Genomic DNA, 19,864 nt, shown 5'->3' with positions numbered 1-19,864 from the left:
TAATGTATGTTTTAACAAGCTTCAATACAGAGAATGATCGTTCACATTTAGCATTACTTACTGGGAAAGTGAGAGCCAAATGCAGTAAATTCCAGAGTGTACTGAAACCTTGCTTTAGAGGCTTTAGTTTATCTAAAGCATTAGATATGGATTTAGCATCATGTAGTGTTCTCTGAGCAACAAGAACTTCTGCATGGAGGTTCTCACTTTCAATTTCATATTGGTCAGCAAGATATTTCAAGTCATTTTCATTTAGAAAGTTTGGGGATGAAGGATGACATGCAGATACACCAAGTAGAATATGCTTTGGCTCATCAAACCTGTGCCCAAATTCAACGAGTACCTTGTCTAGGATGGGATAGTAAATACATCTTTTGCAGTGAGATTTGGGATCTTTATCTCTTTCAGAGGTGTCTCGTTGGCCTATGGTTTCAGTTACAATGGATCCTAACAACCGTGATGATGGCTTCCTTTGCCTTTTTGAACTTGAAGGTTCTTGTTGAGTTACAGTTATGTGTCTTGCTGTAGCAAATTCAACTGCCTTTTCCCAAATGGCATTGAAATGATCATCTGAAGTTCTTCTCTCATTCAGGATTTTTATTGTTTCCTGTGACATGTTAACTGCCTAACTAGAGAAATATTAATTTTTGAGGGTAGAAGTATTTTGGGGGGGCTGAGTCCTTGGTTTGGGGGGGCTTAGCCCCCATAGCCCCCCCCTGGTGACGCCACTGCCGATACAACAGAGAGAGAGAGAGAGAGAGAGAGAGAGAGAGAGAGAGAGAGAGAGAGAGAGAGAGAGAGAGAGAGAGAAAATCAGAATCGGAATCAGAATGCTTTATTCCATTAAAGTACAATGTACAATGGCTTTTCTCTTAATTACTAAATACTTTACATGTAGTACAGATATCGGGTCTTTTCCGTTTGGCGTACAGCGCTAAAAGTAATTTTAATATAGATTTTTCTATGTATTTTTGTCCGTAGAATCAGAATATCACATTATTGTTTTGGAGAAATTAACAGTTTTTGAGTTATTTGCCTTTAAAGTTATTTTCTTCCTATATATTACTGAAGGAATTCAAACTTTAAAAAGTCGTAATATTCAGTATTATATACAATTTATGGATCTTTTCCGTTTGCAAACCTTCAGCAGTCATGGAAACGCTTTGAAAATCCAATTCAAGGACTTTTTTTTTACTCTTGAAAATATGGGATAATGTTTACGAAAGCGCGTCGCCTCTGGTGCTGGCCGCGGCGAGGCTGCAGCGGGTGTTGCGAGAAATACCTCCTCGCTGAAATAAGTCACATATACATGAGGGGGGGGTCCAGGGAGGGGCGTAGCCCCCCCTGGTTATTAGGGGGGGTCGAGGGGGGCGCAGCCCCCCCGTTAGTAGGTCGTAAAGTTTGGTTGGAGTAGTTTAAATATGCTCCCCGACCCTAAGCCCTCTGCGAGCTATTTTGAGTCTGCGGCGGCTGCAGCGTAAAGGAAAATAACTTAAAAACTGTTCGTTTCTCCATAAAACGGTTGTCATATTCGGATTCTACGGACAAAAATACATAAGAAAATCTATATTAAAATTAATTTTAGCGCTGTACGCCAAACGGAAAAGATCCCAGATATCATATATAAGACTTTCTTTAACTAATCTTTTATCTTAATTACTAAATATTTACATGGGATATCATATATAGGAACTTGCTAGATATAATACATATGTACGAGATAAGTGTATATTATGTCCTTCACGCGTTCTTTAGCAAAAGCCTCCTTGAAGAGCGTGAATAGTTAGGGCTTTCTTGAAGCTCGTGAGTGACGGGAGTTCTTTTATATTAGGGGGGAGCTTGTTCCATGCTCTTGGTCCACTTACTAATAGTGACCGCGCACCATTGTCTGTTCTCACTCTTGGGATAAATAGGTCTCCGTTTTGTCTCGTTACAAGTTCGTTAATTTGTGTTACATATGGTAAGTTTAGTAGCCACTCAGGATAATATTTATGGGTCACTTTATACACCATTATGCACTGATCGAATTTCACTTTTTCTTTCATCTTTATCCACTTTAGTTCTTGTAACACAGGAGTAGCACGGTCGCGTCTTTTGTAGCCCCCAGCAGCAACTTTGGGAGCGAAGTTTTGCAGTTTTTGCACTCGCTGCATGAGGGTCTCATTGGTGTTGCCCCATATTTTTAGTCCGTAATTGATTAGACTTAACACTAGTGTTTTGATAACAATCACTCTGGTGTCCTTATCAAATATGTCCTTAATTCTGTTTATGAACATTATAACCCCTATTACTTTTTTGTTGAGTTGATGTATGTGTGTGTCGAACGTCATGTACTTGTCAAAGTAAACACCCAATATTTTAACATGTTTGCTTATTGGTATATCACTTCCGTCAAAGTTGATGGTCATATCATCTGGTAAGCTCGATAACAGTTGCCGTGTGCCGATAAATATAAATTGGGTTTTGTTAGAATTCAACATAAGGCCACTTTTTAGGAAGTAAGTCTTGGCATTCGACAGTGTTACTTTAGCTCTGATTATTAGCTGGTCTATGTTATTAATGTTGTCACTGTGGATAAACTGTGTGTCATCTGCGTACTGAACCAGTATACAGTCGCTGATGTGATCAGAGATATCATTAACAAAAATAGTAAAAAGAATAGGGCCAAGGATAGAGCCTTGTGGGACTCCATGTGTTATTAAGGATTTGGGTGATATGTGATTGTTTAGCCGGACTGATTGAGTTCTGTTGGATAGGTAGTCTTGGATCCAGAAAGGGTCTATACGTAGTTTAAGGCATCGCTGCAGTAAAATGTCGTGGTTAACACTGTCGAATGCCTTCGATAAGTCACATAAAGTTATCAGAGTAATTCTCTTGTTATCTAGGTTACTATATACATTATTGGATATTACTGTGAGAGCAGTTTCAGTAGATAGCTCCGGCCTGAATCCGTGTTGAGAGTTAGAAAGTAAAGCATTATTTTCAAGGTGGTCAGAAAGTTGCTTAGCTACAATTTTTTCTAAGACCTTTGATATTACAGGGAGGAGAGATATAGGTCTGTAATTGGAGAGAGAGAGAGAGAGAGAGAGAGAGAGAGAGAGAATTACATAGATTTACATAGAACATAAGACTACACAGACCCCATGGTCCAGACTAGGTGGTCTGTCCTTAAACCTAAGTGATTCTACATTCATCAGATGGCTCCAAAACGTTGCTTTTCTACTCTAGTTAATATTAATTAAGTTGAAGGAAGTGACGGTCGAGCTTGTTTTTAAAGGAGTCAGTCGTGTTACACTGGACCACTGATGTTGGGAGCTTATTCCATTCTCGCACTACAACGTTGGTGAAGAAAAATTTGGTGCAGTCTGAATTTACTTGTCTACATTTGAGTTTTATGCCATTGTTCCTCGCTCGCAAAGTGTCATCGATCATAAACAGTTTTGTTCTGCCTACATTCGTGGAACCATTAAGTATTTTAAAACATTCGATCAGTTTTCCTCAGAGGCGACGTTTCTCAAGAGAACATGTTAAGGGTGGAAAGCATTTCTTTAATTGTAGGACGAGAGAGAGAGAGAGAGAGAGAGAGAGAGAGAGAGAGAGGCAAGGTGTAGGTAACAGATTCTCGTGTCATATGGAATGCCTCCTATATCTCCCGTGTCCTACCTCCCCCCACACCCAGGAGCTGCCGTGACGAAGGCCTGACCCGTGGGGGAGCGCCTGTGTCTTGTCCCACACACCCAGGAGCGGAGGCCTGACACATTGGGCGACCGCACTGATAACAACCTCAAAACTGGAGACTGGGATGCCGGGCCAGGAGTGGGAGACATCACGAAGAGTCACACAAAGATAGGTCAATTTAGGTCAAGAAATGCTGTATAAAGGACATAAGGAGTGTGTCATTTTAATAGCGGCGATGATATTGTGCTTGGTTCAGTGTGTTAGTGAGGATAGATTATCGTTGGTAGAGCGGGGCACCACCTCAGTGTAATATATCAAGTTATTTATATTAGAGCAACACTTACAATTTAACTCATCCGTTTCCCTTGAAGCAATAGTTCTAACACCTTTAATTTAATGATTGAATGTTTCCTTCCTTCTTTTTTCATTTCCTTGTTTTCTCTTTCACCCATTTTCTCTGATTCCTCGTTTTTCTTCAGTTTTCTCTCTCCTCCTCTTCCTCCTCCTCTGTCTTCATCCCTTCCTTCCTTTTAATAAGTCCAAGTTATCTTTTGCGTGACGTTCTTTCTGGTGGTCAAATCTTGCATCTCATTTCCTTTCGTTCATTCTCTCTCCTCCTCCTCCTCCTGTCTTTCTTTATCCTTTCCTTTCTTTTAATAAGTCCAAGTTATCTTTTGCTTAATTAACGTTTATAATTCTTTCTGGTGGTCAAATCTTGCATCTCATTTCCTTTCGTTCATTCTCTCTCTTCCTCCTCCTCCTCCTCCTCCTCCTCTGTCTTTCTTTATCCTTTCCTTTCTTTTAATAAGTCCAAATTATCTTTTGCTTAATTAACGTTTATAATTCTTTCTGGTGGTCAAATCTTGCATCTCATTTCCTTTCGTTCATTCTCTCTCCTCCTCCTCCTCCTCCTCCTCCTCTGTCTTTCTTTATCCTTTCCTTTCTTTTAATAAGTCCAAATTATCTTTTGCTTAATTAACGTTTATAATTCTTTCTGGTGGTCAAATCTTGCATCTCATTTCCTTTCGTTCATTCTCTCTCCTCCTCCTCCTCCTCCTCCTCCTCTGTCTTTCTTTATCCTTTCCTTTCTTTTAATAAGTCCAAGTTATCTTTTGCTTAATTAACGTTTATAATTCTTTCTGGTGGTCAAATCTTGCATCCCATTTCCATTCGTTCATTCTCTCTCCTCCTCCTCCTCCTCCTCCTCCTCTCTGTCTTTCTTCATCCCTTCCTTTCTTTTAATAAGTCCAAGTTATCTTTTGCTTAATTAACGTTTATAATTCTTTCTGGTGGTCAAATCTTGCATCTCATTTTCCTATCGTCCATTCTCTCTCCTCCTCCTCCTCCTCCTCCTCCTCCTCCTCCTCTCTGTCTTTCTTCATCACTTCCTTTCTTTTAATAAGTCCAAGTTATCTTTTGCTTAATTAACGTTTATAATTCTTTCTGGTGGTCAAATCTTGCATCCCATTTCCAGTCGTTCATTCTCTCTCCTCCTCCTCCTCCTCCTCTATACTTTCCTCCATTCTTCCTCCTCTATTCTTCCTTCATCTCTTTCTCCTTTTTCTCCTTTCGTCCATTCTCTCTCTTCCTCCTCTGTCTATCTTCATCCCTTCCTTCCTTTTAATTAATGTCTAAGTTATCTTTTGCTCAAGGTTCTTTCCAGTGTGTTTGTGGTGTCCGGCTCTGCTTGCTAGTTTATTTTGTCACTGTATAATTGTCAATCCTAGCTAGTTTTGTCACTGTATAATTGTCAATCCTAGCTAGTTTTGTCACTGTATAATTGTTAGTCCTAGTTTGTTTTGTCATTGTATAATTGTCAATCCTAGTTTTTGTCATTGTATAATTGTCAATCCTAGTTTTTGTCATTGTATAATTGTCAATCCTAGTTTTTGTCACTATAATTGTCAGTCCTAGTTTGCTTTATCCCTGTATAATTGTCCGTCCCAGCCAGGCGCCTTTTCCATGTAAAGATCTCGGCAGCTTCAAGCCTTGCCGATATCTCAATCCGTACGTGAATGTAAACTAACCGAAATCCTTGTTACTAAGCCCTGCATGGTGCTCTCTAACTTAATGCTTCTTTAAATTTTCAGTCTCACTTAACTTCCGGGGTTAGTAATATATTTTGCCATAAGTTAACTCCCCGTGATGGCCAGTTTCATGTACTATATATAAGTAATTTGCCTTTTGCATGGCTATAATTCTGCATCCGTGTCTAAGGCCCAGTTTCACAGTTCCTCATGATGGGTTAGTAAGCTCCAAAACCAATACCAGAGCCTTCGAAATTAACTTGTACAGTGTCTGGAGTTTATATTTAAGTTCACAAATTTGACGAGACTATACAGGAAAGGTCTTGTGTGTTTATGGTACGAAGGAAAGGGAGGAGAAGGGAGATGAGATTGGGAGACGAGTGAGCCGAGATCCTGTTTATATTCAAGTTCACAAATTTGACGAGACTATACAGGAAAGGTCTTGTGTGTTTATGCTACGAAGGAAAGGGAGGAGAAGGGAGATGAGATTGGGAGACGAGTGAGCCGAGATCCTGTTTATATTCAAGTTCACAAATTTGACAAGACTATACAGGAAAGGTCTTATATTGTCGTGATACAAAGGAAAGGGAAGAGAAGGGAGATGAGATTGGGAGACGAGTGAGCCGAGATCCTGTTTATATTCAAGTTCACAAATTTGACAAGACTATACAGGAAAGGTCTTATATTGTCATGATACGAAGGAAAGGGAAGAGAAGGGAGATGAGATTGGGAGACGAGTGAGCCGAGATCCTGTTTATATTCAAGTTCACAAATTTAACAAGACTATACAGGAAAAGCTGTGTTTATGATATGAAGGAAAGGGAAGAGAAGGGAGATGAGTAAGCTGAGATCCTGTTTACATTCGAGTCCACAAATTTGACGACACAATACAGGAAAAGCTCTGTGTATTTAGTGTGTCATCGAAGACCGCGCCATTTTGAACAGTATGGGATTCTATAGCTTGGTTCGGGAGTGTTACAAAGACCATGATGGACTGTGGAAGTGGCCTTTAATGTTCCCTTTTCTAATATGCCTCTCTGTTTTTGCAGGATGCCGCGGACGGACCATGCAGAGGACTCATCGCGACGACACCAACGGTTTGGTTAAGTGGGTTCTCTTGTGTGCGTCTGTGTGTGAATGGCAGGCCTGTCGTATGATTGTGTGTGTGTGCGTTGGCGTTATGCCTTCGCACTATTATTTTGTTAGGATGTATTTTTGTGTGTGAACTTTTTGCACGTAATCTTTTTTTATACCCATAGCTAGCGTTTGTTTGTGTGGCAGTGTTCCGGGAGATGGACGCCGGGGGACATGGGCTTGGGGAGGCGCACATGACCTCCTCTGTCCGTGATCTCTTCAGCTGGGGAGACCGGTAAGCATTTTGATATAGTTGTGTGGATAATGGATATTGTTTTTTACAGCTAAAGAAACCACTCTAGGGCAACGAGAAAATAGGTTTAGAAAAAGCCCGTTGACTTGATTTTCCACCAAGTTTAGTAGAAAACACTCACTTGTCAATCCTGTGTTGTGAGAATTACTGTTTGGAACACTCTCATACACGGGAGATTTTAGTGCGGCTGGTGGTCGCAGTGAGCGTTTAGCACCACCAGCAAATACGCCTAACGCCCACTGCAAGCGTTTAGCAATGAAAGGGTTAAGTTGGACTGGTTATATGTATATTGATACATTCAAATGAAGGTTTAGAGTGTAACCACTGATGGTACATGAGTCAGGATCATCAAAATCATCCAAAAAAATCAGCATCTATATCCTCAGCTGCCAAAGGAGTCATTTCCTCCGGCTCAAGAGGTCTCCTACTCCTTGACATGATAGACTATAATAATAAAAGAAACTAGGAAAAATGCAAAAATTCCCAGTGTCAGCTGATGTGCGTTGCATATGTAGTGCGGCGACGGCCTGATGAACGAGCCTCCCATAACCCACTTAGCCAGGGGGGCACCTCTTTGGCCGACTCGGTAAGGAGTGGCTCTCCCGTCACGCTGGTCGCGGGTTCAATCCCAGGCAGCCGGCGAATACCCTGATCTTGATTAATTTCTCGTGTTATTTCGATACACGCAGAGGACGTGTTGAGAAATAGGAAGGATTTAGAAAAGAAGCTCGTCGGGGCATTACACATATCCAACAAGGCACAAGGGTGACTGTCCTTGAGAGGCAATGTCGGCAAGTGTCCAGGGGTTTGAGATGCCTAATAATAATTTATTTTGTTCATTTTGTCAGTAGTAAGGAATCTTCTATTTTTTTGGGGGTCGGCCCAGCCCGTTCTGGCGCAGGCGAGTGTTTATAGTGGCGCCATGATACTATCTAATGAGGGCAAATGAGAGCAAACGTCTATACACAGACGCGCCGACAAAAAGTCCCAATTTCCAAACGTCTCTATATAGATCCTCCGCCGGGAAGGGCTTAACCCGTGGGCGTCGGCAATGGGAAAGCAGAGAAGTGGCCGGGAAATGGCAAAATTACACTGCATTTTGAGACTAAGAAAAGAGCATGGAACGTACATCAGAGCACTTGCTCCTCTCATAACTATAAAGCCATTAAGAATATTTCTTTTACTCAAACTCCACTCTGTGTGGTGTTTGTCACAAAATAAACAGTCTTGTGACGCGTGGCATCTAGCCGAGAGTCGCTTGTTGTCTACTTTAAAGAATTTGACGAGTGATTACTGTATGGATAGCTAATTCAGTCTGCCGTGACCTTACTGCACCACTTATCATGCATGGTGGGTTGTGGTATGCCACAACCACCTACAATTAGCTTGAATCAAGGGTTGTATGGCGAGCCCTTTTTAGGGTCCACCGTAACACAGCCATGACTCGTGAAACCCCAGAAAAGGGTCTGCCGATGTTCTTGGGTTAATTGTTGCTCCTTCAGAAACAAAAGTTATGACCGGCTGAAAGGGAGGTCAGTTTCGGGAGGAGAGGTGTCTCGATACGTCATTCCTCGTGAGAGAATTCAAGTCGAAGGCAGGAGGAGATATAGACACAGGAAGGGTGCCCCAGAGTTTACCAGTGTAAGGGATGAAAGAATGATGTTGGTTAACTCTTGCATAATGGGTTTGGACAGTGTAGGGATGAAAGAGTGGAGATGCTGGTTGACTCTTGCATAATGGGTTTGGACAGTACAGGGATGAAAGAATGAAGATGTTGGTTAACTCTTGCATAATGGGTTTGGACAGTATAGGGATGAAAGAGTGAAGATGCTGGTTGACTCTTGCATAATGGGTTTGGACAGTATAGGGATGAAAGAGTGGAGATGCTGGTTGACTCTTGCATAATGGGTTTGGACAGCACAGGGATGAAAGAATGAAGATGCTGGTTAACTCTTGCATAATGGGTTGGACAGTATAGGGATGAAAGAATGAAGATGCTGGTTAACTCTTGCATAAGGGGTTGGACAGTATAGGGATGAAAGAATGAAGATGCTGGTTAACTCTTGCATAAGGGGTTTGGACAGTATAGGGATGAAAGAATGAAGATGCTGGTTAACTCTTGCATAATGGGTTTGGACAGTATAGGGATGAAAGAATGAAGATGCTGGTTAACTCTTGCATAAGGGGTTTGGACAGTATTGGGATGAAAGAATGAAGATGCTGGTTAACTCTTGCATAAGGGGTTGGACAGTATAGGGATGAAAGAATGAAGATGCTGGTTAACTTGCATAATGGGTTTGGACAGTATTGGGATGAAAGAATGAAGATGCTGGTTAACTCTTGCATAATGGGTTTGGACAGTATTGGGATGAAAGAATGAAGATGCTGGTTAACTCTTGCATAAGGGGTTGGACAGTATTGGGATGAAAGAATGAAGATGCTGGTTAACTCTTGCATAATGGGTTTGGACAGTATAGGGATGAAAGAATGAAGATGCTGGTTAACTCTTGCATAATGGGTTGGACAGTATTGGGATGAAAGAATGAAGATGCTGGTTAACTCTTGCATAAGGGGTTGGACAGTATAGGGATGAAAGAATGAAGATGCTGGTTAACTCTTGCATAAGGGGTTTGGACAGTATAGGGATGAAAGAATGAAGATGCTGGTTAACTCTTGCATAAGGGGTTGGACAGTATAGGGATGAAAGAATGAAGATGCTGGTTAACTCTTGCATAAGGGGTTGGACAGTATAGGGATGAAAGAATGAAGATGCTGGTTAACTCTTGCATGAGGGGTTGGACAGTATTGGGTATATGTAAGAGTAGTATTTATATATATGTGTGAAAAATTATTTAAATGAGTATATAATGTTAGGAATTGCAAAAATGATTATATATATGCATAATAGAGGAGATCAGTGATGATTTGACCATTTCTAGTTAAGAAAAATTCAGTTAAGTATGTGAGAGATAGAGATGGAATTTATATATTCTTAAAAATACTTAAAACTACTTATCCTCCCTAATTTCTATCTTTCCCATACTTAATTAAATTTTGGCATTACAATTTTTTTGACCTTAACCCGGTGGTGGTGGCAGCAGCGTGGGTCATGTATCTTAATGGTTCCTCCAAGCGAGAAAAATGAGAAAAATCACCCTCACACAAACCATTTCATAATATATATCAAAGCATTTGTGATCAGATTATGCATCATCTATTTTGGGGAGTTTAAATCATGGCACAAATTTGGCCCGTCGCTGCTACACGGTAAAGCCACAAATTTGGCCCGTCGCTGCTACACGGTAAAGCCACAAATTTGGCCCATCGCTGCTTCACAGTAAAGCCATAAATTTGGCCCGTCGCTGCTACACGGTAAAGCCACAAATTATAGCCGGGAGCATTCTGGACCATCTAGAAAAGCATAATTTAATTCATGATTCACAGCATAGGTTCACAAAGGATAGGTCTTGCCTTACTAACCTATCCTTCTACACTAAAGTAATCGAGGCGGTTGAGCGAGATGAAAACTATGACATAATTGTATCTAGATTTCAGTAAAGCGTTCGACAAAGTCCCTCATCACCGGCTATTACTAAAATTACAGGCTTATGGCATAGATGGGAAAGTTTTGAACTGGATCAGGGCGTGGCTCAGTGGTAGGAAGCAGAGTGCAAATCAATGGTAAAAAATCTGAATGGGGCAGTGTTACGAGTGGAGTCCCACAAGGGTCGGTGCTGGGTCCTCTGCTTTTTATTATTTACATCAATGACTTTACACAGGAATTAGTAGTGATGTCAGCAAGTTCACAGATGATACCAAGATCGGTAATCCAATCAGACAGGGACGCTACCGTTCTCCAGGATGAGTTTGACAGACTATATGATTGGGCGGGGAAGTGGCAGATGGAATTCAATGTTGGGAAGTGTAGCATTCTGAGTGTAGGTAGGAATCATCCCTCACACAATTACTCCTTAAATGGCACTCCTCTAAGCAGGTCTGGGCGTGAGCAAGACTTAGGAGTCCTAGTGAGTGCTGACCTCCGTCCTAGGGCTCAATGCATTCAGGCCAAAAATTGGGCCAACAGAGTACTTGGTTTCATCTCAAGGAGCGTAAGCAATAGGAGCGCTGAAGTCATCCTCAAACTTTACTTAGCACTAGTTAGACCTCATCTCGATTATGCGGTTCAGTTCTGGTCCCCCTACTATAGAATGGATATCAAGGTGTTAGAATCTGTACAGAGGAGGATGACAAAGATGATTCAGGGGGTGAGAAACTTGCCTTATGAAGACAGGCTGAAGCAGTTAAATCTACACTCGCTAGAAAGGCGAAGGTTGCGAGGAGACTTGATCGAAGTCTATAAATGGATGAAGGGATTTAATAAAGGGGATGTCAATAAGATTTTGATAGTAAAAGAGCCAGGTAGGACGCGTGGCAATGGTTTTAAGTTAGACAAATTCAGATTCAACAAAGACATAGGCAAGAATTGGTTTACTAACAGAGTGGTGGATGAGTGGAACAGGCTTGGGGGCCATGTTGTGGGTGCCAATACCATAGATACATTCAAGAAGAGGTTAGATAAAGCCATGGCCTTGTATAGCCTAACCAGCCTCTTGCAGACTCCTTATGTTCTTAACTCTTGCATAAGGAGTTTGGACACAAACCATTTCATAATATATATCAAAGCATTTGTGATCAGATTATGCATCATCTATTTTGGGGGGTTTAAATATCATGGCACAAACTTGGCCCATCGCTGCTACACGGTAAAGCCACAAACTTGGCCCGTCGCTGCTGCCGGGTTAATGGAGCAGCCACCTGTGTCTGAGCCAAGATGTCTGGATGTCTCTGCCGCTGCCTCTCCGCATGTCTGAGTCTCCCTGTACTTCCAGTGTGTTGCCCCGCCTGGAGAGACACGTTGATGGAGGTGGCCGTGTGTGTCACCCTTTGCCTGTATCCTCTGGCGCCCAGGTAAACAATGATAATGATTATGATAATACCAATAATAGTAATGAATATAATAATACCAATAATAGTAATGAATATAACAATACCAATAATAGTAATGAAATGATAATCAGTCAAATAACAAGATCATTAAATACTGTTGCTCTTGTATAATTTTCATAGTGTGTCTAATTCTCCGTCAGTCTCCTGGGTTGTGTCTAAGTCGGTCTTGTTCTTTCAGAGGCGCGTAAGCGGAGAGCATCGGCGCAGCGCGGGAGCAGCACGTCAGGGTGTAGGGTGTTTGTTTAGCTGGTGTAGGGTGTTAGGGTGTTAGGGTGTTAGGTGTAACAACGGTTGGCTCTTTCACAGAACGGGTGTGACTCCGTTCTGCGTTTGAGTCTTCCACCTTCAGACGGTCTCCCTCCGAGATGTCTGAAGTTTTTTTTGTCGGTTTTCTCCGTAGGAGGAAGCCGACTCTAGCTACTCTGGCCTCTCTTCCGGGGGTCAGAGCGGTCGGGCTCTGCTTGGCCAGGCGTTAGTCTTTCGCGTTGTCTCCGCCGACGTTTTGCCAGACTCTTCCGTAAGGTTGAGCCTGGCTTTTTTATTAGGTGGATCAGGCTGCCTTCTTCCAAGGAGTCTGATGGGAGTGGAGTCTTTTTTTTGGTGTATGTCTGTGGGTGCTCAGTGGGTAAGGGAGGGTGGGGTAGAATGGTTGGTGGGCTGGAAGTGGGTTGGGGGATGAGCCTCCTGGGATTTGGGTTGTGTCGAGCCTTACCGCCTGGTGTGTTGGGTAACCTTCACGCCAGGGGGGGGGTGCCAAGACTATATCCATCTCCTGGGCAGGGCGATTCCCCTTTCCCATGCCAACTGGCCCTCCTCCGTCTGCCTCCCCAAACCCCCGCTGAGTGCTTGTGTGTGTTATTTTATTTAGGATGTCTTTTTTTTCTATGCCTTTTTCCCGTGTGTTTATACCCAATAGCTAGCGTGTGTGTGTGTGTGGCAGTCCGGAGGCGCGTGCAGCGAGGACATCACATCACGTCACTACGGTATATCCACGGTATTTGGTTTAGTGTGTGCTGTGTGTGTTTGTGTGTGTGATGGCAGGCCTGCCGTGTGTTTGACCTTTTGCTGTGTGTTGCTGTGTGACTGCTAGGATTTCATTTCTATGTATGTTTTTTTCCCCATAACCCCCTTCCTCCCTAGCTCTTTAGCTGTTGTGTGCGAGGCGCTGGGTGGATGCTGCCGGGCGACCAACGGCGGTGGCGGTGTGCAACGCGGGAGCTGCTGAGGTTTGGGGTAGCACTACGGTGCAGGTTATGTAGGGTGTGTGAGTTTTTTTGTGTGAGTGTCTTTTTTTGTGTGGGGTGTTAGCTAATCACTGTGTCAGGAAGGCATGGGCGTGGCCGTCTGTCCATCAGGCCGACGGGCGGGTGTGCCACCTGGCAGTCAGGCTAGCAGGTGACAGGCAAGCTATCTGGCGGTCAGGCTGTCAGTCGGGCCATCAGATAGGTAGGCAGGCCACCTTGCGGTCGGGTTGTCGGGCGGCACCCCACCTCGGTCAGGTAGGCAGGCAGCAGCGTTTACGCTGAGCCGCACGGCTACACGCTGAACGCACGGAACCCGTGCGCTACGTTCCGCTGCACTGACGCTCGTCGTACCTCTGCTCGCACGCTTGCGGGCGGGTTGGGGGCGGGGGGCGGATGGGCGGACGGGCGGGCGTACGTGGGAACGGGCGGGCGGACGGGTGGTCGGGCGGTTAGGGAGTCGGAGCAACGCTTGAAAGACGCGCAGATAGATGTCAGATTCTCCCGTAGGGAGGTCTGGCAAGGTGTTAGTTTAGGCGGCGGAGTTGTACGCGGGCCAGTCTGTGTTACAGCTTTGCCGCCAGGGTAGCTCCTTCCGAGTTACTGAGAACCAGTTTTCCTCACAGGAGGAGGCTGGTGGGGCCTAGGGTGTTAGGGGTACGACGGTTGGCTCTTTCACAGAACGGGTGTTTTCCGTTCTGCGTTTGAGTCTGCCGCCTTTGGGCGTCTCCCTCTGAGATGTCGGTTAGGATTTCTTTTTTTTATATGTCCGTGTGTAACTGTTGCCTTTTAGCCTGTTGTGTTCCTGAGCAGCAAGAAGAGGCGGCTGTGGTGACCCGCCCGATGCGGAAGGCTTCTGGGCCCTGTCGGCGGGGGCGCACCTCTCTGGCTGACTGGTTGACCAGGCTTTGACCAGGTGGCCAGGGAGGCGCATCCTCGTTGGGCGGGGTCTGGGGGCCCTCCGTCTTGGGGAGGTCGCTGCAGCAGGAGGAGGTAACTACTGCTGGTTTTGTAAGGCATTGTGGTTGAGAGCACCTTGCAGCTGTAACGCGAATTTCGTTCCGTAATAAACAATGTACCGCCATGCTGCCTGTCCTTCCTCCCTCCCAGCACTGTGTACGTCTGTGTGTGTGTGTGTTGCTTAATTCTCCCTCACTGCACTGTGCGTACGTCTGTGTGTGTGTGTTGCTCTGTCTCTGTCTCTCTCTCTGTCTCTGTCTGTCTCTATCTCTGTCTCTGTCTGTCTCTCTATCTCTCAATCTCTCTCTGTGTCTTTCTCTCTCTCTAGTTAGTAAAGAACAGGCAACGTTTGCCATGGAAGACTCTACAGTATACATAAGACTACAGTGTACATCCCAACCCTCTACGGCCGTTGCTGCTCCACCCGGGCATTACCACATCCACCCGGGTCTACAAGAAACCTCCAGGGCCGAGCTTCAACCACAGAACACCTCGTCACCGTTGAGGAGGTTCCACGCCCCGGACCACAGCCATGTTAGCCTCGATAATAGTCCTTGGCGCACTTATTCTGAGACGTCCTCGTGAGTGAGTGCCCTAATTGCCTTCATGGATAATGTCACAGGTATCCGATGGTTCAGGTGTGATCTCAGATATTTTTGTTATTGTGTCGTAAATATCCAGTGATTATTTCCATTTCCGAGTCGCTGAATGTTCATCGCACACAGTTTGTCTTTGAGTAGAAACACTGATTAATATCCAGGATCGGTTAGGTTACGAACTCCCTCAATTTCAGACTGGAGAGCTACACAACACTGGTCATCTGCTGAGTGGTTGAATTCCTGGTCTACCGGCCCCTGGAGGAGTGGTAGATTGCCTGGTCTACCGTGGATATGAGTGGTTGATTCCCTGGTCTACCCCTGGATGACGCGGCTGTTCCTATGCAGGGGAAGACTCACACAAGCGATAAGGTAAGGTTTTAATGGCTGGGCTTACAAGAAGTTTTAATAGCTGGGTTTACAAGAGGTTTTAATAGCTGGGTTTACAAGAGGTTTTAATAGCTGGGTTTACAAGAGGTTTTAATAGCTGGGTTTACAAGAGGTTTTAATAGCTGGGTTCAAGAGAGGTTTTAATAGCTGGGTTTACAAGAGGTTTTAATAGCTGGGTTTACAAGAGGTTTTAATAGCTGGGTTTACAAGATGTTTTAATAGCTGGGTTTACAAGATGTTTTAATAGCTGGGTTCAAGAGAGGTTTTAATAGCTGGGTTTACAAGATGTTTTAATAGCTGGGTTCAAGAGAGGTTTTACTGGCTGGGTTTACAAGAGGTTTTAATAGCTGGGTTCAAGAGAGGTTTTACTGGCTGGGTTTACAAGAGGTTTTAATAGCTGGGTTCAAGAGAGGTTTTAATAGCTGGGTTCAAGAGAGGTTTTACTAGCTGGGTTCAAGAGGTTTTAATAGCTGGGTTTACAAGATGTTTTAATAGCTGGGTTCAAGAGAGGTTTTACTGGCTGGGTTTACGAGAGGTTTTAATTGCTGGGTTCAAGAGAGGTTTTAATAGCTGGGTTCAAGAGAGGTTTTAATAGCTGGGTTCAAGAGAGGTTTTAATAGCTGGGTTCAAGAGAGGTTTTAATAGCTGGGTTCAAGAGAGGTTTTAATAGCTGGGTTCAAGAGAGGTTTTAATAGCTGGGTTCAAGAGAGGTTTTAATAGCTGGGTTCAAGAGAGGTTTTACTGGCTGGGTTCAAGAGAGGTTTTACTGGCTGGGTTCAAGAGAGGTTTTAATAGCTGGGTTCAAGAGAGGTTTTAATAGCTGGGTTCAAGAGAGGTTTTAATAGCTGGGTTCAAGAGAGGTTTTACTGGCTGGGTTCAAGAGAGGTTTTACTGGCTGGGTTCAAGAGAGGTTTTAATAGCTGGGTTCAAGAGAGGTTTTACTGGCTGGGTTCAAGAGAGGTTTTAATAGCTGGGTTCAAGAGAGGTTTTAATGGCTGGGTTCAAGAGAGGTTTTAATGGCTGGGTTCAAGAGAGGTTTTACTGGCTGGGTTCAAGAGAGGTTTTAATAGCTGGGTTCAAGAGAGGTTTTACTGGCTGGGTTCAAGAGAGGTTTTAATGGCTGGGTTCAAGAGAGGTTTTACTGGCTGGGTTCAAGAGAGGTTTTAATAGCTGGGTTCAAGAGAGGTTTTACTGGCTGGGTTCAAGAGAGGTTTTAATGGCTGGGTTCAAGAGAGGTTTTAATGGCTGGGTTCAAGAGAGGTTTTAATGGCTGGGTTCAAGAGAGGTTTTAATGGCTGGGTTTACAAGATGTTTTAATAGCTGGGTTCAAGAGAAGTTTTAATGGCTGGGTTCACAAGAGGTTTTAATAGCTGGGTTTACAAGAGGTTTTAATAGCTGGGTTCAAGAGAGGTTTTAATAGCTGGGTTCAAGAGAGGTTTTAATAGCTGGGTTCAAGAGAGGTTTTAATGGTACATATCTACTGAATGTTGCAATGTTACATATCTTGACATACTCTCAGGGTAAGAAGTGTTCTGATATGGTGTCTTCCCCCTCCCCCAGCACCCGTCGGACCTGGAGACTCCCCCCTGAGCCTGACGGTGGAGCTGTGGGCCCTGCACCAGACCCCCACCCACCCCCCCACACCACCCACAGCAGGGGCAGGGCATTGAGACTCCCCCCACAGGCTAAGACAGGGAGGGACTTGAAGATCCAGGTTTTTGTCATCTGCACAGGAATTGACACTATAGACAATAATTGACAATATAGTTTCCTTTTTTGTGTGTGCCCTTGAGCTGTCTCCTTTGTTGTAGAAAAAAAATACTTGACAAGGCTTTCATAGGTGTTTGGGGCATTTCCAGGGGTAGTTTGATGACCCTGGTGGTAGTCTGACCCTTCCTCTGTGCAATGAACTTGAAAAAAACGCTCATAAAAATGCAGATATTAACCCAGTAGCAGTGGGGATCATGTTTCTTAATGGTCCCTCCAAGCAAGAAAAATGAGAAAAAATCGCCCCTCACACAAACCATTTCATATATATCAAAACATTTGCGATCAGATTATGTATCATCTATTTTTGGGGGTTTATATCATGGCACAAATTTGGCCTGTCGCTGCTACACGGTAAAGCCACAAATTTGGCCCATCACTGCTACTGGGTTAACCTCATTATCGTGTTAAAATCCCTGTATCTTACTGTTATCTTCCTCTCCCTCTATATTATTTATCAATCTCTCTCTTTCTCTCTCTCCCACAGATGTCTAAGGTTTCGCCCATGCAGCTGAAGGGTGCCAATGCCTACACATGCGTCGACCACAGGTGTGCGCTGGACATTGCCTACAATTCATGGTGCAAATGGTATGTTGGAGGAATTCTTTGATGTATTTGAGGGACTGGGATGCCTGCTGGATGGTACAGGTAAATTACTTGGCTGAGAGATCCCGGGTTCAATTCCCGGGCAGAGTGGAAAAATTTGGGCAGCTTTTCCGATACCCTACGCCCCTGTCCACCCAGCAGTGAATGGGTACCAGGTATTAATCGGGGGTTGTGTCCCGTCTTGTGGGGTCTGTTCCCTTCTCCTATAATCCTTTCCTCTTCTGTCTCTCTCCGGCATATGACCACAGATGTTGCACCCCCTAAACAAAACTTTCCTTCCTTCCCCTTCTGTCTCCCTCCGGCATATGACCACAGATGTTGCACCCACTAAACAAAACTTTCCAACTTTCCAACAGTTGAATTACAGTTTGGTCCAAGTGCTGTCCCTGTGGCTCACCCTCCTAGAGAAATACCTGTTGCTCTGAGGGATAAACTTAAGAAGGAATTAGACCATATGGAAAGACTAGGTGTCATTGTTGAAGAAAATGAGCCCACAGATTGGCTCAATAGTAAGGTTATTACATGTGGCATCCTTGTGTGTTACAGCTAATATATATACTGTGTCATCTGCATATAAAAGTAGTGGATAGGAAACACTAATTGACATACCATTTACATAACATAAGAATAAAATAGCTCCCAGGATTTATATATATTTATTTATTTTCTTTTAATCAAGGTTTTAGTAAGAAGAGGAACCCTGTACCCTGCCTTCCACTACACACACACACACACACACACACACACACACACACACACACACACACACACACAAAAAAAAAAAAAAAAAAAAAAAAAAATATATATATATAAAAAAATAGCCCAGTGATTTTTCCATTTCTTTACTTGTCTCCTAAAACATAACCCACCCTCGTTTGACCCCACCATGACCTCCCGCGACCTAACCTAACCTGACCTGACCTTTCCCAGGGAGCGTCGGCGGAGATCGAGCTGGCTGAAGGTTGGCAGCCGGGTCAAGCTCGCCTCGGACAAGGAGTTCTGTGAGATGTGCTCGGCGGATGTTGTTGACCTCGAATACATCAATCTTACTAGGGTGGTGGAGGTGTGGGACTACATCTACATTGACGACGGACTCAAGGAGATCCCCGAGACTACTATTATTACTATTACTACTATGTGTACTATTAAATCCTCTATACTGCTACTATGTGTACTATTGAATCCCTTATATAGTACTTCCATGACAGCTGATCTACTACTACTACTATGACCACTCAATCCCTGGTAAGTACAATGTCATTATCATCATTATTATTTAGGTTAAGGTCCATTTAATTCAATCTTCCTGAGCAGTTGGACGCTTTATGGCTCTCCTCCATTCTACTCTGTCTTCTGCCCAGTGCTTATACGGTCCTGTCAATCCCAAGTCTTCCTGTACACACCTTCTCCACGTTTTCCTAGGTCTACCAACTGGTCTCCTTCCTTCTACCTCCATTCTGCTATGTCTTCTGCCCAATGCTCATCCAATCCCATCACTGCTAAGTCTTCCTGTATGCACCTTCTCCACGTTTTCCTAGGTCTACCAACTGGTCTCCTTCCTTCTATCTCCATTCTGCTCTGTCTTCTGCCCAGTGCTCATCCAATCCCATCACTGCAAAGTCTTCCTGTATGCACCTTCTCCATGTTTTCCTAGGTCTACCAACTGGTCTCCTTCCTTCTACCTCTAATCTCTCCTACAATCCCAGCACTGTATCCTCCCCTGCTCTCTTTACATGTCCAAACCATTGGAGTCTTTCCCTTCTGAGCACTGTTTCCAGGTCCTCTACTAAAACTCCCAGCACTGTGTCCTCCCCTGCTCTCTTTACATGTCCAAACCATCGGAGTCTTTCCCTTCTGAGCACTGTTTCTAGGTCCTCTACTAAAACTCCCAGCACTGTGTCCTCCCCTGCTCTCTTTACATGTCCAAACCATCGGAGTCTTTCCCTTCTGAGCACTGTTTCCAGGTCCTCTACTAAAACTCCCAGCACTGTGTCCTCCCCTGCTCTCTTTACATGTCCAAACCATTGGAGTCTTTCCCTTCTGAGCACTGTTTCCAGGTCCTCTACTAAAACTCCCAGCACTGTGTCCTCCCCTACTCTCTTTACATGTCCAAACCATTGGAGTCTTTCCCTTCTGAGCACTGTTTCCAGGTCCTCTACTAAAACTCCCAGCACTGTGTCCTCCCCTGCTCTCTTTACATGTCTC

The 19,864-nt window shown here is 44.0% G+C and overlaps 3 long non-coding RNA genes across 6 annotated transcripts; all 3 read left to right on the top strand.

Moving 5' to 3' along the window:
- The first annotated feature begins 5,263 nt into the window (after positions 1-5,263).
- LOC126989487 (uncharacterized) lies at positions 5,264-13,533 on the top strand. 3 transcript variants are annotated; one of them, XR_007743334.1, is made up of 4 exons: positions 5,264-6,144; positions 6,264-7,074; positions 11,982-12,060; positions 12,278-13,533. It is a non-coding gene; the product is annotated as an uncharacterized LOC126989487 (long non-coding RNA). The 3 variants fall into 3 exon arrangements; XR_007743335.1 differs by having other exon boundaries at positions 5,264-6,263; positions 6,383-7,074; positions 12,278-13,531; XR_007743333.1 differs by having other exon boundaries at positions 5,312-7,074; positions 12,278-13,414.
- Positions 13,534-13,685: 152 nt separating this feature from the next.
- LOC126989484 (uncharacterized) lies at positions 13,686-18,806 on the top strand. 2 transcript variants are annotated; one of them, XR_007743329.1, is made up of 4 exons: positions 13,686-14,885; positions 15,094-15,268; positions 16,847-17,641; positions 18,590-18,806. It is a non-coding gene; the product is annotated as an uncharacterized LOC126989484 (long non-coding RNA). The 2 variants fall into 2 exon arrangements; XR_007743328.1 differs by lacking the exon at positions 13,686-14,885 and having other exon boundaries at positions 14,900-15,268.
- On the top strand, positions 15,388-16,591 carry LOC126989485 (uncharacterized). The gene is made up of 3 exons (XR_007743330.1): positions 15,388-15,498; positions 16,047-16,221; positions 16,572-16,591. It is a non-coding gene; the product is annotated as an uncharacterized LOC126989485 (long non-coding RNA).
- Positions 18,807-19,864: the final 1,058 nt, after the last annotated feature.

The sequence above is a fragment of the Eriocheir sinensis genome, unplaced genomic scaffold (assembly GCF_024679095.1).
Source record: "Eriocheir sinensis breed Jianghai 21 unplaced genomic scaffold, ASM2467909v1 Scaffold119, whole genome shotgun sequence".
NCBI classification, from domain to species: domain Eukaryota; kingdom Metazoa; phylum Arthropoda; class Malacostraca; order Decapoda; family Varunidae; genus Eriocheir; species Eriocheir sinensis.
This window is presented reverse-complemented; position numbering and strand designations above follow the sequence as displayed.